The sequence below is a fragment of the Hordeum vulgare genome, chromosome 7H (assembly GCF_904849725.1).
Source record: "Hordeum vulgare subsp. vulgare chromosome 7H, MorexV3_pseudomolecules_assembly, whole genome shotgun sequence".
Lineage (NCBI taxonomy): Eukaryota > Viridiplantae > Streptophyta > Magnoliopsida > Poales > Poaceae > Hordeum > Hordeum vulgare.
In genome coordinates, this window is record NC_058524.1 from 228,835,010 (window position 1) to 228,841,665 (window position 6,656).

A 6,656-nucleotide genomic window follows, 5' to 3' on the forward strand; every position below is an offset into this window, starting at 1 on the left:
TCCGAGTGACGAGATACCGTCTCACTTGGGGGCTTAGCTGTGAACCAGTTTCGCCTAAGTAAAAAAAACTTTTCCGAGTGAAGAGCAATCCTCTCACTCGGGGACTTAGCACAAATGGACATCCACCTAAGTTCACCCCAGCCCAACTGCGAACTAGATTTCGCCTAGTTCACCCCAGCCTAACTGTGACTCAGACTTCGCATAGGTGGGGGAATTTGCGTATGCCAAGAGCATTCCAAAAAACAATCAAATCCAGTCGAAAAGGATAAACTTAAAGGTACTCAGTGCAGATCAAGATTATCTGCGCAGAGCAAAGGTACTCGGGTTCAGCACCCGAATGAAGTTTAAGTGTTTACAAAATCACTCGGCATACCGAGGCTAATCAAAGTTCTTCGGAACGATCAATGTCTGTTTCACAGCACACCTGGACTAGCTGGCTCAACGAAGGTATCAAGGTCGATGCCATCGACGATGCGGGTTGCAGTGTCGATGAAGGTTTCCATGAAGTCTTCAAAATGATGCTTCTTCGTGTTTGCAACCTGCAACATCTTCAACTTCTCCTCTCGAGGCTCCTTACAGTGGACCCTGACGAGTGAGAGGGCCACATTAGCTCCGCAACGAGCAACCGACTTCTTCCATGCTTGCACTCGCTGAGGGATCCGCTCCGAACAGGCCATCATCGCCTCCAGATCAGTCTGGAGGTCATCTTCAGGCCGAAGCTCCTTGTCGATTTTCCCCACAGCAGTCCTCAGTCAGGTGACGTAATTCTGCACCTTCATGAGGCGGGAGTTCACACGGAACTTGTTCAGATTCGGATCGTTGCCAAGTGGTGCATGGATAGGCTGGAGCAATGGCTCGACTTCTTCCGTTTCCTTCTCCAAATCCTGGCAGAACTCTGCGGGAGAGAAGCCACAAAGTCAACATCGAGACAATCAGACATGAACCATGAAATTCACTTGATAAGGTACACTTACCGGTGAGCAAGCCAAGCATCTTGGTTGCGAAGTCCCCCACATACTTCTCTTGGGCATTCCCTCTCTTGCTCATATCCTTTAGCTCGTTCATCCAGTTGTACCTCTCCTTTTGCAATTGCAACCTCCGCCTCCAAGTCGTTGGTTGTTGATAACTTCGCTTGAGCCTCTGCCAACGTCTTGTCCTTCACCTCAAGTGCCTTCTTCAAGGGAATCACATCATTAGTGGCCACTTCCAAGTTCACTTCTAGTTGTTTCTTCTCCGCTGTTAAGGCGGCATATGTAGCACCTATCTCACAGGTTTTCTGAAAACATGAGATAAAAAAGTCAGTCGACGTCAAAGTTATTTCACTTCAGAGTGGAAAGACATGTTTCGACTGAACAAGAAAAAAGTACGCTTCCGATCAGACCCCTGCTGGTGCAAGCACTTGACAACGGTCTCGGGGACTACACCGAGTGGGTTCACTCGGCGTGATCTTACTGGTTCATACAAGACTCGACCAGGTCTATCCTGGCGAGCCAAAAGGACTCTGTGTCCAAGTGCTTCAGACTATTATCATTCGTCAACCATTAACAATAGTCTCGGGGACTACACCCAGTGGGTGCACTTAGCGTGCCCCCACTGGATTAAAAAAACACTCGACCAGATCCGTTCTGATCGAGTAAGATCAAGGAAAAATCATGTGTCTACTGATCAGACCCCTGCCGATACAAGCAAACGACAGCTGTCTCGGGGACGACACCCAATGGGTTCACTCGGCGTGACCCCAGTGGTTTCTACTACACTCGATCAGGTCAGCCCTAACTGAGTCAAAATCAACGAGAAAATATTACTACCGATTAGACCCCTACCGGTGCAAGCACTCGACAACGATCTCGGGGACTACACCCAGTGGGTTCACTTGGCGTGACCCCACTAGAACAGAAACAACAAATGTGCGACACTATGAAACCCCCAGTGGGTGGAAAGTCAGAGTTCAAACTTACTGTCGCACTTACTCGAATGTTCTCTCGGAGCGCCTGGCTGCCGCTGTCGCACTTACTGACTGCTTGCTGCGTCATCAATTCGACCTGGATCATAGACTCCTTAGCAGCACCGGTCTGGTCCTCTGGGACTCGGTGCACAGGATATGCAGTCGTGGAAGGTGATGGATCCGTAGCAGAAGCGACTGGCATCCCCAACTGCAATCCAGTCGACGTTGTGGTGACAACGATTGAACTAACTCGTGGAGCATTCACCACAGGCGTCTCAGACACAGTGCGAGCCAACTCAACAATTGGTCACCGTTGATCATCATCATCCAAATGGATGACCTCCGTCGATGGCAAAATTGACAAACACTAATGTTAGAGACTACAATCGGAAGACTATACATATAAAGACACCAGACAGAGTGAAAAGTCAACCGCACCTTGCTGGGAAGTGGCTGCACCCGTGGTGTCTACATCCATGAAGTTCTCACCCCCTCGCGGCAGTGACGTCACACAAGTTGCAGATCTGTCAAAGAGATTTCACTCGATCGTTATCAACCTGAAAAGTTCACTCAGATTTAGTGAGAAAGCCGAACACTTACACAGAGGCGACTGGCACGGTGATCCTCATCCGAGGTAAGGCCTTCCGAGTCTTGGACGAGCTGGGCTTGGATACCTTCACAGATTTCTCCTCTAGTTCACCAGATGTCCCCTTGACCCTCTTGGCGCTCATACTACTCGACGCCAGGGGCTTGTGTGGCATAGCCGCAGGATTGTGGCGGTGCTTGGAACGAGGCACGAAGCGGGAAGGAGACGAGTCTTCCTCCTCGCTCTCCTCCGAATCGTCTCCATTCTCCTTGCTATCCTCGACATAATCGCCACTTTGAGCGCTACCCTCCATGCTTCCCTCCTCGACGTAGAGTGCGTTCTCATTCAGAACCAACGAGTACAAATTCGTCCATGCCTGCAAAGTACAAATCGCAAGTTCAGTCGACAAGAAAACTGCAGTCACTCGACCATGCTGCAAAGATATTCAATAAAGCAAGACTTACCGCATTCATCGGCGGATTTTGAGCAGAATAAGGCAGAACTCGCCTCGATCCCATAGGGTTGTCGGAAGGACCAGTGATACCGCGAATCCACTTCTCCACCGTGTCCTCGCTCACCTCCTGTGGATGAGACCGAGTAGAATCCTCTGGACCAGTATAATGCCACATGGTGCGATCTCAAGCTTGGAGGGGCTCGATGCACCGTCCGAGGAATGTCTCCAAAAGATCCATCCCCGTTACACCACCGTGAACTAGGCTGATCAGCGCTTTAACTAAAGGTTCAACCTGAGCTTTCTCCTCTTTTGACGATGCCAACGCCCTAGGAGAACTCGGCCGTTCTAAAGTGAAAGGTGGGAGGCCACTCGACATATTTGGGGAGGCGATATCATTGCAGTAAAACCAGGTGGAATGCCAGTTACGGACTGTCTCTGGAAAGGTCATGGGAGGATAACTACTCTTGGCTCTCTTTTGAAGTCCTAAACCCCCACACAACTGAATGACTTGGGTCTTATCATCATTTGGATTAACTTTCTTCACCGACTGGGAACGTATGGTCAAGATGTATTTGAATAACCCCCAATGGGGAGGACACCCCAAGAAACACTCACACAGAGTGATGAAAGCGGAGAGGTGAGCAATATCATTTGGCGGGAAGTGATGCAGCAGTGCCCGGAAGAAATTGAGAAATCCCCAAATAAAAGGATGAGGAGGCAGAGAGAAACCTCGTTCGACGTGGCTCAAGAGGAGGACCCGCTCCCCCTCGCGCGGCTCGGGCTCGGTTTCGTCGCTGGGCAATCTCCACGATTGATCCGCCAGCATGTCATGTTGTACGGGCTCGAGGAGATCTTCTTTGTACACCGTGGATCGAAGGAAATCCCCGTGAATCCAACCTGGCGGCAGAGCCAACTTCTTCTGCTTGTCGGCGCCCTTCTTCTTAGCTTTCTCCAACTTGCTCGTCTGACCCTTTGTCATGGTGGCGGCGGCGAGATTTGTTTGCCTCGGAGCTGTGTATGGGTAATGTGGGAGAAGGAAGAGCCGAAAGGAAGAAGGCAGTGCTGTTTGAAACCCTAGTGTCTGTCACTTATATAATCAGCCGACTGAGTCTCTAATAGGTGGGCCCTCCCAAATCACTGCTTATCCCTTCGCCAAAGTATGCGGGATACATGGCCGAAATGGAGGTGCATAAATCGAGGCGACACGATCCACTTGCGTGACGATGATGTCATCACCGCGAGGCGCGCGGTAATCGAAGATTTCAAATCCCAGAAAATCCGAGACTGACAGGGTGACCCGTCACATCAGAAGATCCCGTTGAGCACTCGGATTAACAAGTTCATTCGGGTTTACGAATTCACTCGAACGTACAACTCCCAACAAAATCGATCAAGGCGAATGATGAAGACTTCAATCGACGTCCAATTCAGCAAAACTTTGAAGTACGTTCAAGTTCAGTCTACTACAACAAGATTTACACCTGCACCTTCACCACTCGGACCCTGATCCATTCGGGGGCTAATGACAGGGATATAGCCCTAGGGTAGGGTCATAGGCCTGACCTATAAGTCCTACCCAAGGGCACCTCATTATTAGCTTAAGGACTACTGAAGACCTTCCGACTGGATGGTGACAATATCTTATCCACTCGGTACAAAACCACTCGGACGATCCTTCATTCACTTGACGACTCATTTCCATTCGGTGAAGCAGAAGCCAGTCGACACTGAAGACTAGAAGCCACCCCAGGGAGGCCAACGGCCAGATGTTAGACTCGCCGTAGTTATTATCATTTATGGCATACGTTACCGGTAACGTACGCATTTAACCCCGCTTATCGCACCCTTGCATGACGGATACTTATGAGGGGTAGCGCACTCTATATAAGCCACCCCTCCCCTCTGGCACAAGGGTTCGCATTCTGTAACACTCATATTACCACTCTACACTAAGCTCCAAGGGCACTGAGACATAGGGCTATTACCTTCATGACGAGGGGCGTCAACTCACATAACCTTGCCGTAGCTAGGACTCTACCCTCTACTTTGGTACCCTACTCATCTACTATCAAGTTTACTCCCACGACGACAGGTTCAGGTCACAGCCCTTGGCCCCTCCTCCAAGGAGGGCCGACAGCTAGGGTGGTGTTCTCCCTCCACAAGGAAGGGAGGAGTCCCCCTCCTCCAAGGCACCTCCGGAGCCTTGTCTCTTTGGGACTCTTGCCCCACGCCAATTTCGCCTCTAGGGGCTTGTGTCCGTGGCCTAAGGTGGCTAGGGCACCACCCCTACAGCCCATATGGGCCAACGAGGCAGGTGGACCCCGGAACCCTTTTGACACCCTCGTAAACTACGAGTAATGTGTGAAACATTTCCGGTAAGCAAAATAGGACTTCCCATATATAAATATTTACCTCCGAACCATTCCGGAACTCCTCGTGACGTCCGAGATCTCATCTGAGACTCCTAACAACATTCGGTCACCAATCTACATATCCCAATACTACTCTAGCATCAATCAAGCGTTAAGCGTGCGGACCCTATGGGTTCGACAATCATGTGGAGATGACCGAGACACCTCTCCGGTCAATAACAATAGCGGGACATGGATGTCCATATTGGTTCCCACATATTCCACGAAGATCATTATCGGTCGAACCACGATGTCAAGGATTTAGTCAATCCCGTAGCAGTTCCCTTTGTCCAACATTATGTTACTTGCCCGAGATTCGATCGTCGGTATCTCCATACCTAGTTCAATATCGTTACCGGCAAGTCTACTTACCCGTTCTGTTATACAAGATCCCATGACTAACTCCTTATTCACATTGCTTGCAGGCTTCTTGTGATGTTGTATTACCGATAGGGCCTAGAGATACCTCTTCGTCATACAGAGTGACAAATCCAAGTCTCGATCCATGCCAACCCAACAGACACCCTCGGAGATACCTGTAGAGCATCTTTATGATCACCGATTTACAATGTGATGTTTGATACACACAAGGCATTCCTCCGGTGTTAGGGAGTTGTATGACCTCATGGTCTTAGGAATAGATACATTCACATGCAAAAAGCAATAGGAATAAATTTAGTCATATGATCAAATGCTATGCTTACGGTTGGGTCTTGTCCATCACATCATTCTCCTAATGATATGATCCCATTATCAAATGACAACTCATGTCTATGGTTAGGAAACCTTAACCATCTTTGATCAACGAGCTAGTCTAGTAGAGGATTTTCTAGGGACTTTGTGTTTTCTATGTATCCACACATGTATGTGAGTTTCCAATCAATACAATTATAGCATGGATAATAAACGATTATCATGAACAAGGAAATATGATAATAAATAATTTATTATTTTATATAGGGCATATTTCCAACATATTCAGGATTCACATTAATCATAAAGAACTCACATACTTATTGCAAGATTTTGTTAGGTCTCTCGAAGAAAAGCACTACTCGCATGCCCCCAGGGAGGAGACTGGTATGAGTTAACCATCACACACCCCCGACTTAAACAACACTAGGATTTCAACTAGGAATAATTATGCTCAGCATGTCATAAAAATATTTGGATGACAACAAGTTAACAACCTCTAATTCACGATACTCTTATTAACCATCGATTTGCTCTTTTATGTGCTACATGTGGTTTTGATTATGT